The 11443-nt window shown below is 47.6% G+C and overlaps 1 protein-coding gene across 3 annotated transcripts in view; it reads left to right on the top strand.

The window, feature by feature from the left end:
- Positions 1 to 7488: 7488 nt before the first annotated feature.
- DRC7 (dynein regulatory complex subunit 7) overlaps positions 7489 to 11443 on the top strand; it is a 323191-nt gene continuing 319236 nt past the window's right edge. Inside the window, exon 1 of one of the 3 annotated variants that reach the window (XM_078669530.1) lies at positions 7489 to 7627. The gene's annotated coding sequence lies outside the window, so the exon portion shown is untranslated. Of the gene's footprint in view, positions 7628 to 7812; positions 7929 to 11443 lie in introns of those variants that run through there. The other 2 variants (XM_078669529.1, XM_078669531.1) reach the window with 2 other exon arrangements.

Genomic DNA, 11443 nt, shown 5'->3' with positions numbered 1-11443 from the left:
GCATATATTAAAAATACCTTTACAACGCAAACCACTTTCTGTTGCAATATAATTGACTACACCAACCCTCAAACTTATGTGCTGCGAGACCTATTGCATTGCAAATGCTTGTTCCTTATGAGAGGCAGGTTGTGTAAGACAAAACTTACTCCTACTCTTGCTTGCTGTGCGAGAAATTAATCCAGTGTTGTAGAGGTTGACGACGAATCCTTGAAGGTACAGGCTAGAATTCTACAACATCAGCTCAAATCCAAAGCCTACCATGACAAAATCCATAGAGCAGTGAGCAAAGACATATCAAAAAGTGACTGGGTCATTGTAAAAAAAAACAGATAGAGTACAAAAAGGTGAATCAAAGTACACCAGCCCCTCAGAAGTAATTGAATCCTGGGGGAACTAGCGGGATATCCTGTCCGAGGTGCCAAAGTGTACAGGCTGACACTATTCATATGTTCTCAGCATGCCCAAATCTAAACCCTCTTAAACAGGCGATTGAAAGATTCTTTAGTGATGAACTAGGGATATCAATTAGTTTAACAAATGAGATTATGATTTTGGGTGTTGGGAGAGAAGGGCTGGATATCCCCCATCAAGAATTTATATTTATTGCAGTGGCCATAACCCGACTTGGTATAGCAACCCTGTGGAAGGATCCTAATCCCCCGTCATTTAACCAATGGCTCTTAAGAATGTTATCAATGTATACCTTGGAGAAATCTCTGTATGAAAAAAAAGGTCGCAAAGCGATGCAGTTAGGTAAACGGATCTGGGCACCGGTAGAGCAGTGGAAATTAAGAACAGAGGGCTAACCTGTAGTGTTATAATAATATTTATTTTTGTCTCTTGGCCAGTTCTTTTCGTGATTGTTTTTGTGTAATGATTTACGTGTCTTGAGAATTCTAATTATTCAATTATGTATATCTGCTGGATGTATGACGTTACAACGCATACTTTTACCACGCATACCTTTACAACGCGGTATTTACAACGAATACCGTTACAACGCATAGCGCTTAGAGGTGCTGGATAGTGGTAAGTATAATTTTCTATTCCAACTCCAGTCCCCGTGGACACTAGGGAAAGTGTTGGATAGAAAATTAAACTTATTACTTACCCTAGTGCGCCCCCCAGCGCAATGCGTTGTAATGGTATGCGTGGTAATACCTGCGTTGTAATGGTAGTGCGTTGTAAAAATTTAGTTGTAAACGTTGCATACCATATCTGCTGTATGGAATATGTATATGGAACGAAATAATTGGTTGGAACTGTGTGGAATTGTATTATCTGATGATGAATAATAAAAAAAATGTAAAAAAAAGAAGTAATTGAATCCACACATAGTTCTGTTCTTTTGGACAAGTTTGGATGGAGAAGTCAAAGTGATGTGGTCAAACTCAAACCTGGTCAAAAAGAACTTATTGCAGATTCCATGAGTACCACTTTAGAATCGGAAAGTGATTATTTGTGGATGCCATAGGACTCATATGAGCAGGTTAGCAGAGGAACACCAACTACTCTTGGTACCTCAGTTCCTGTCCAAGGGAAAAGGTCTCTAAGTATGCATTCTCCATCACAGGGTCAATTACCAGACATAGATGTTCAGGACTCTTGAGGAACAGTTAGATACTGAGCAGGGCCAGCCTTAGGCATGTGCAAGCTGTGCACCTGATTTTGGAAAAGGGGGGTGGTGATGGACAGAGCTTCTGAATGATGCAGAATACTCTTACCAAGTCAAGAGATCATGGTTTTAATCCATCGCCGTTTTTTAGCTCACTGCACCATCCCAGCTCAGAACCTGGCTATATGCAAATTAGTCTGTTCCTGTCCCAGTGCATGATGGGAACAGGGCAAACCAAACTACCAAGCCAATTCTTATACTGGGAAGGAAACAAGCTTCCGGGGACCGGTTTCTGGCATCACAGCCTTCTTCGGCCCGGCTTGCTTGAATCCTGATGGTGCAATGAGCAAGGGACTCACGTCTGAGTATACCCTCCCACACATAGTGTGGATAAAACCGATTTTGGAAAAGGGGGGTGGTGATGGACAGAGCTTCTGAATGATGCAGAATACTCTTACCAAGTCAAGAGATCATGGTTTTAATCCATCGCCGTTTTTTAGCTCACTGCACCATCCCAGCTCAGAACCTGGCTATATGCAAATTAGTCTGTTCCTGTCCCAGTGCATGATGGGAACAGGGCAAACCAAAATACCAAGCCAATTCTTATACTGGGAAGGAAACAAGCTTCCGGGGACCGGTTTCTGGCATCACAGCCTTCTTCGGCCCGGCTTGCTTGAATCCTGATGGTGCAATGAGCAAGGGACTCACGTCTGAGTATACCCTCCCACACATAGTGTGGATAAAACCGATTTTGGAAAAGGGGGGTGGTGATGGACAGAGCTTCTGAATGATGTAGAATACTCTTACCAAGTCAAGAGATCATGGTTTTAATCCATCGCCGTTTTTTAGCTCACTGCACCATCCCAGCTCAGAACCTGGCTATATGCAAATTAGTCTGTTCCTGTCCCAGTGCATGATGGGAACAGGGCAAACCAAACTACCAAGCCAATTCTTATACTGGGAAGGAAACAAGCTTCCGGGGACCGGTTTCTGGCATCACAGCCTTCTTAGGCCCGGCTTGCTTGAATCCTGATGGTGCAATGAGCAAGGGACTCACGTCTGAGTATACCCTCCCACACATAGTGTGGATAAAACCGATTTTGGAAAAGGGGGGTGGTGATGGACAGAGCTTCTGAATGATGCAGAATACTCTTACCAAGTCAAGAGATCATGGTTTTAATCCATCGCCGTTTTTTAGCTCACTGCACCATCCCAGCTCAGAACCTGGCTATATGCAAATTAGTCTGTTCCTGTCCCAGTGCATGATGGGAACAGGGCAAACCAAACTACCAAGCCAATTCTTATACTGGGAAGGAAACAAGCTTCCGGGGACCGGTTTCTGGCATCACAGCCTTCTTCGGCCCGGCTTGCTTGAATCCTGATGGTGCAATGAGCAAGGGACTCACGTCTGAGTATACCCTCCCACACATAGTGTGGATAAAACCGATTTTGGAAAAGGGGGGTGGTGATGGACAGAGCTTCTGAATGATGCAGAATACTCTTACCAAGTCAAGAGATCATGGTTTTAATCCATCGCCGTTTTTTAGCTCACTGCACCATCCCAGCTCAGAACCTGGCTATATGCAAATTAGTCTGTTCCTGTCCCAGTGCATGATGGGAACAGGGCAAACCAAACTACCAAGCCAATTCTTATACTGGGAAGGAAACAAGCTTCCGGGGACCGGTTTCTGGCATCACAGCCTTCTTCGGCCCGGCTTGCTTGAATCCTGATGGTGCAATGAGCAAGGGACTCACGTCTGAGTATACCCTCCCACACATAGTGTGGATAAAACCGATTTTGGAAAAGGGGGGTGGTGATGGACAGAGCTTCTGAATGATGCAGAATACTCTTACCAAGTCAAGAGATCATGGTTTTAATCCATCGCCGTTTTTTAGCTCACTGCACCATCCCAGCTCAGAACCTGGCTATATGCAAATTAGTCTGTTCCTGTCCCAGTGCATGATGGGAACAGGGCAAACCAAACTACCAAGCCAATTCTTATACTGGGAAGGAAACAAGCTTCCGGGGACCGGTTTCTGGCATCACAGCCTTCTTCGGCCCGGCTTGCTTGAATCCTGATGGTGCAATGAGCAAGGGACTCACGTCTGAGTATACCCTCCCACACATAGTGTGGATAAAACCGATTTTGGAAAAGGGGGGTGGTGATGGACAGAGCTTCTGAATGATGCAGAATACTCTTACCAAGTCAAGAGATCATGGTTTTAATCCATCGCCGTTTTTTAGCTCACTGCACCATCCCAGCTCAGAACCTGGCTATATGCAAATTAGTCTGTTCCTGTCCCAGTGCATGATGGGAACAGGGCAAACCAAACTACCAAGCCAATTCTTATACTGGGAAGGAAACAAGCTTCCGGGGACCGGTTTCTGGCATCACAGCCTTCTTCGGCCCGGCTTGCTTGAATCCTGATGGTGCAATGAGCAAGGGACTCACGTCTGAGTATACCCTCCCACACATAGTGTGGATAAAACCGATTTTGGAAAAGGGGGGTGGTGATGGACAGAGCTTCTGAATGATGCAGAATACTCTTACCAAGTCAAGAGATCATGGTTTTAATCCATCGCCGTTTTTTAGCTCACTGCACCATCCCAGCTCAGAACCTGGCTATATGCAAATTAGTCTGTTCCTGTCCCAGTGCATGATGGGAACAGGGCAAACCAAACTACCAAGCCAATTCTTATACTGGGAAGGAAACAAGCTTCCGGGGACCGGTTTCTGGCATCACAGCCTTCTTCGGCCCGGCTTGCTTGAATCCTGATGGTGCAATGAGCAAGGGACTCACGTCTGAGTATACCCTCCCACACATAGTGTGGATAAAACCGATTTTGGAAAAGGGGGGTGGTGATGGACAGAGCTTCTGAATGATGCAGAATACTCTTACCAAGTCAAGAGATCATGGTTTTAATCCATCGCCGTTTTTTAGCTCACTGCACCATCCCAGCTCAGAACCTGGCTATATGCAAATTAGTCTGTTCCTGTCCCAGTGCATGATGGGAACAGGGCAAACCAAACTACCAAGCCAATTCTTATACTGGGAAGGAAACAAGCTTCCGGGGACCGGTTTCTGGCATCACAGCCTTCTTCGGCCCGGCTTGCTTGAATCCTGATGGTGCAATGAGCAAGGGACTCACGTCTGAGTATACCCTCCCACACATAGTGTGGATAAAACCGATTTTGGAAAAGGGGGGTGGTGATGGACAGAGCTTCTGAATGATGCAGAATACTCTTACCAAGTCAAGAGATCATGGTTTTAATCCATCGCCGTTTTTTAGCTCACTGCACCATCCCAGCTCAGAACCTGGCTATATGCAAATTAGTCTGTTCCTGTCCCAGTGCATGATGGGAACAGGGCAAACCAAACTACCAAGCCAATTCTTATACTGGGAAGGAAACAAGCTTCCGGGGACCGGTTTCTGGCATCACAGCCTTCTTCGGCCCGGCTTGCTTGAATCCTGATGGTGCAATGAGCAAGGGACTCACGTCTGAGTATACCCTCCCACACATAGTGTGGATAAAACCGATTTTGGAAAAGGGGGGTGGTGATGGACAGAGCTTCTGAATGATGCAGAATACTCTTACCAAGTCAAGAGATCATGGTTTTAATCCATCGCCGTTTTTTAGCTCACTGCACCATCCCAGCTCAGAACCTGGCTATATGCAAATTAGTCTGTTCCTGTCCCAGTGCATGATGGGAACAGGGCAAACCAAACTACCAAGCCAATTCTTATACTGGGAAGGAAACAGCCTATGGCTGTGATGCCAGAAACCGGTCCCCGGAAGCTTGTTTCCTTCCCAGTATAAGAATTGGCTTGGTAGTTTGGTTTGCCCTGTTCCCATCATGCACTGGGACAGGAACAGACTAATTTGCATATAGCCAGGTTCTGAGCTGGGATGGTGCAGTGAGCTAAAAAACGGTGATGGATTAAAACCATGATCTATTGACTTGGTAAGAGTATTCTGCATCATTCAGAAACTCTGTCCATCACCACCCCCCTTTTCCAAAATCGGTTTTATCCACACTATGTGTGGGAGGGTATACTCAGACGTGAGTCCCTTGCTCATTGCACCATCAGGATTCAAGCAAGCCGGGCCGAAGATGGCTGTGATGCCAGAAACCGGTCCCCGGAAGCTTGTTTCCTTCCCAGTATAAGAATTGGCTTGGTAGTTTGGTTTGCCCTGTTCCCATCATGCACTGGGACAGGAACAGACTAATTTGCATATAGCCAGGTTCTGAGCTGGGATGGTGCAGTGAGCTAAAAAACGGTGATGGATTAAAACCATGATCTATTGACTTGGTAAGAGTATTCTGCATCATTCAGAAACTCTGTCCATCACCACCCCCCTTTTCCAAAATCGGTTTTATCCACACTATGTGTGGGAGGGTATACTCAGACGTGAGTCCCTTGCTCATTGCACCATCAGGATTCAAGCAAGCCGGGCCGAAGAAGGCTGTGATGCCAGAAACCGGTCCCCGGAAGCTTGTTTCCTTCCCAGTATAAGAATTGGCTTGGTAGTTTGGTTTGCCCTGTTCCCATCATGCACTGGGACAGGAACAGACTAATTTGCATATAGCCAGGTTCTGAGCTGGGATGGTGCAGTGAGCTAAAAAACGGTGATGGATTAAAACCATGATCTATTGACTTGGTAAGAGTATTCTGCATCATTCAGAAACTCTGTCCATCACCACCCCCCTTTTCCAAAATCGGTTTTATCCACACTATGTGTGGGAGGGTATACTCAGACGTGAGTCCCTTGCTCATTGCACCATCAGGATTCAAGCAAGCCGGGCCGAAGAAGGCTGTGATGCCAGAAACCGGTCCCCGGAAGCTTGTTTCCTTCCCAGTATAAGAATTGGCTTGGTAGTTTGGTTTGCCCTGTTCCCATCATGCACTGGGACAGGAACAGACTAATTTGCATATAGCCAGGTTCTGAGCTGGGATGGTGCAGTGAGCTAAAAAACGGTGATGGATTAAAACCATGATCTATTGACTTGGTAAGAGTATTCTGCATCATTCAGAAACTCTGTCCATCACCACCCCCCTTTTCCAAAATCAAGCTGTGCACCTGCACAGGGCCGCCACGCCAATATATATGCTTAATATAATAATCCTCTGAGGATGGATACATATTTGCGTGGCAGCCCCAGTGGCAGGGATTTGGCGGCCTCCGGCTCTGTTCCACTTCCAAACAGCCTGGCCCCCTTCCTGAGCTCCGGGGGGGTGGGGGGGGGGGGGGGGGTCCGCCCTGCCCGGACCCCCTCTTCCAGGGCCCCCTGCCTACGCTCCCTGCCCAGGGCCGCCATGGCCCTAGAGCCGCCCCTGTACTGAGAGTTGACGAGTCATCAATACCCCTATCTCTGGATCTTATGCACCCATAGAAACTGAAGGGTCTGTTCCAAATATATTCGAGGGAACATGTACCAGTTCTGGCAGAGTTTCACGCCTACCCTCAAAAAACAAGGAATATGTTATGTTTTAAACTTACCTGTCAATTGTTAGTGTTTGTTAAAGGGAGATGTTGTACCACTGAGTGTCTATAAAGATATTCAATCACACTTGGTAGCACCACGCAATGTTAAACACCTGCTGGTTCCATTGTGACGTGCAATGGAACCTCCGGAAGGTATTAAGGTGACGTCATCGTATGCCTCGCATTCTTTCCCCGTCAGCTGTTCCACCTGACAGCCGCGCTCCTTGCCGGCTGCTCGTGGGCCTTTTTGGTAATTAAATAAATACGTTTTAACATTACTAAAAATCTCCAGAGCTTATTACCCTCCGATACTTCAGGGAGCCCACGTAATATCTGCAGGGTGCGTGTCCCTGCGTCTGGGAAACTCTAGGTCCCGAGTCGTTAGGCTGGCAGTCGTAGGCAAGTCGGCGACCACTGAAGACCGAGTATCCTCGGAAGTTGTGACCGCCAAGCCGCCTGCAGACACTGAAGTGCAGCGCTAAGTCGCTGAGCAGATTGAGCCGTTTTGGAGGAAATGAAGGTCAGCCATGAAATATAGCATGCACTGCAATTGGTCCAAACTCTGAGGTGGGGAAATTCAGTCATCAAAGCCTCGTGCACAGGACAAGATTCGCAATAAAGAACGTGTAGCTTTTTACACGCTGCAGGCTACACTTCCCAACATGCACTTCGCGAGACTATTATGACGTTCTGTGCACGTCGCGCCGGGGTTGCCTTGGAGACAGCAGTATACAACCTGTGGTTCCCGGTGATGCTGATTTGTCCAGAGCCCGATCTGCCGAGCGCTGGACACGAAAGCAACCGTGCGGGAGGAAAGGAAGGTGCGTGATTTGGGGTTGAGTGCGTGTTTTAGGGTTCGTGGAGGGGTCATTTCTAAATCTAAGCTACTTGGCTAGAGGATGTGGCGTTACAGCCTCAGGAGCGGCCCGTGCAGGTAAGAGCGGTGAGCAAGAGCAGGCTACTTTGCAATTAGGGAATCAGGTTCCAGACAGGTTTGGCGTCGCCTCAACATCCTGTGATTCTGGTCAAATTACCGAATCTCCACGTGTCTAAGAAATTAATGTGACGTTGCCTAATGCAACTGGTGCTCATGTGAAGCACCAGAATAAGTTTTAATCAACTTCACGCTATAGGGTGGAGAAGGAAGGGCGTGTGTTTAGGGGTTCGTGGACCTTAGAAGGGTCGCTCCTAAAGCTATATAGAGTGAGTATGGACAAAGAGGATGGATGTTTTAACCTCGAGATGCTCAGATGCAGGATGTATTCCTGGGGTGGAAACAGGCCTGGCTCCAGGAATTTTTATTTGGGTGGGCCAAGGGTGCTTTCGGGTGGGCCACTACCGGCCCAGTAGTCTACATGCCATAGATTACATCATATCCCTTGCACAAGTCCTAAAAAAAGAAGTGGGGGACGCTGTCACCGGAAGTGACGTTACAACAGGAAGTGACGTCACGAAAGGGGCAAGGGGCGGGAGCCAGGGGTGATTGGCACATGTGCCCTGGGCTGGGATACAATGAGGGGGCTTGTAGAAGCGAGCGAAGGGGTGAGGGTGCTGTTCTGGGATACAGTGAGAGGGTCTTGTACAAGCGAGCGATGGGATGGGGTGACGGGCACAGAGGAGGAGCAGGGGGGGGGTCGCGGGTTCCCTGCAGGGAGGCATCTACGGAAGACACAGTGCAGCGTCAGACTGAGTTGCCCATGTCTGACACCTCCTCCCCGCTCAAAAGCGAAGGTGAGCAGCGTGCTGTGAGCTCCGATCTCGTCCCAGAGAGGCCAAAGAGTGAAGTCCCGCTATTTAGCAGGGGGGGCGGCGTCCACACAATAAAATAAGTGGGGGGACGCCGTCCACCCGTGTGGTACCCCGACTCGAGCCCTGATCATATCTACTTGCAAACAGTCACCAAGATACAAGGATTGCTTCTGTGTGTATACAGAGCATGTGGAGAGTTATTTATTGGCGCCCCACCACTAACCTCTTTCTCTTTCCACCAGTGCCCCTCATCGCTCCATAGCCTCGCCCCCTCATCACCTCCTCCTCAGACTTCCTCACTACCACCCTCCAACAGTTCACTTCATCTCTCCGTAGCCCCCCATGACATATTCCTTGGATTCCCTCACTGCCACCCTCCCCCAGTGCCCCTCATAGCTCCATAGCCTCACCCCCCTTGACCACCTCCTCGGATTCCCTAATTACCACCCTCCACCAGTGCTCCTCATAGTTCCATAGCCTCACCCCCTATTGACCTCCTTCTCGGATTCCCTAATTGCCACCCTCCACCAGTGCCCCTCATCGCTCCATAGCCTCTCCCCCTCATCACCTCAGACTTCCTCACTACCACCCTCCAACAGTGCACTTCATCTTTCCGTAGCCTCCATGACCTTCTCCTCGGATTCCCTAATTGTCACCCTCCAACAGTGTCCTTCATCTCTCTGTAGCCCCTCTGTCATATTCGATTTAATTTGTTGTATAGCGCTACTCATAGTGTAGGGTGTCACAGTACTTACATCATGCAGAGACAATGAATCATACACGTATGTAAATCAGTCTATAGGGAATGTCACATAAGCTAATGAGGATTGCAAGGTGTAGGTATCACATGTCATCCATACTGGTGGGCAGCATGTTTTAAGAGGGTTTGGTCTGGAGAAGCACAAACACAGGACTTAAAGCATACCCCAGTGGTTGCGGGGTTGGCTTTACTGATTAAAACGTATATAGCAACATTAGAGTAATGACAGACAGGGTAAATTCAAACTATATTGCAACACCAAAAAAAATACGTTCTAATTATACCATTCAGGTTTGTATGCAGCTCTTTGATGTCAGTTCATAGGTCATTGTCCTATTTTAGGATTGTAACGTCTGTGCTGCAAGTTACCCACTGAGCTATCCACATAAATAGTTTATCTGCATTAAAAAATTAGGAACAGACAAAATATTGCTCTCCAGCAGGATCATTAATCACCAGAGTTATCTGGACATTTTAGTAGTTGTTTCTTGCATCCGTCATGATAATGATACAACAATATACAATATACACAGCATACATGAAGTATGTGTCATGCTGGGCCCTCATAGATTTTTTTTAAAAATAACTAATATACACACATCCTTGGAGCATACATCAAGCTGGGCCTTTGCAGATTTCGAAAAAACGGAACAATAGCCACACATTCTCTTAACTGCTCCGTTCAAACTCTGTGGCACAGCCCTATCTCATAAACAGCTGAAGGAGTCAGGAAAGGTGAATCTGGATCAACAGACTCCTTTTATCCAGCGCTGAAATATCCACGCGCACTCATTACCCAGTGCCAAAGAGGATTTCTTCCCTTCGCCATGCCATGTACCTGTACCTGCACAAGTGGGCGGGGACACAACCCACCTTCCTAAAAGGAGATGCGTGATTGGGGGTGCCTGTGAGAAAATGCCCAAGCCCAATCACTCAACTCCTAGAAATATAAGAAAAATAACGTTCAGATGAACGTTTTAATTGCCGTGGCCATTTGCTGTTGCCCCCATGACGTCAGGGCCACGGTTCATGTTTGGGTGGCCAGGCTCATGTTTGGGTGGGCCTGGCCCACCCGGCCCACCCGCTAGAACCGGGCCTGGGTGGAAGCAATGTGATCAACGAATCCCAAGACCACATAACCTTGATTCCGGCTCACGCCTTCTCTTCCACCACCACTCCTGCTTCTTTACCGCGTTCTCGCTGGTTCATTTTCATTCATGAGTTCTTCCTTGACACTGTATCCCACGCTTCCTACCGCTTTCTTTCTCCCGTTTTTGCACTTCTCACTCGTACTCAAAATGTGGTCATCAAAAATAGCTAAAATATTGAGTGCCAGTGCCCACCACCTACACGCACAGGCACAAATTAAGCACTGTAGGAGTTGGCTAGTGAGAAGGGTTTTAGTCTTCGAAGGACGAATATCTGTTTCCAGTGAAAAACGTGCTGTTAGGGCTGCAGCTCCAAAGGTGAGGTTGGACAGGGCCGAACTGGACACCAAGATCAGCCCTGACAAAAATGCTCAGGCCAATCTCACTTTGCAAGAAGGTTTGAATGAAACGGGAGCATGCGTGGATCATGATAGTCCATCCTGCTTTGAAAGAACCTCCTGGCCTGGCCTGCAACTTCCCGTTTAAATGTCAGTGCGGTAGAACGGCCAGTCCAGCCTTGATGTTTGCAGAAAAAAGAGCTGAAGAAAAGGGATGCATAATTATTGTAGGAAACCACTTCTGTGCCTAGGTAATTATGTAGAACCACGTGTGTGTTTTGGGTTATTCATATTCGGTTGCCTAAGATTCTTGGTGTTAACAGGAGCCCACTGGTCTATGC

Source organism: Lissotriton helveticus, chromosome 12 (assembly GCF_964261635.1).
Source record: "Lissotriton helveticus chromosome 12, aLisHel1.1, whole genome shotgun sequence".
NCBI lineage: Eukaryota > Metazoa > Chordata > Amphibia > Caudata > Salamandridae > Lissotriton > Lissotriton helveticus.
Note: the sequence above shows the minus strand (reverse complement) of the source record. Positions and strands in the feature narration are given on the sequence as shown.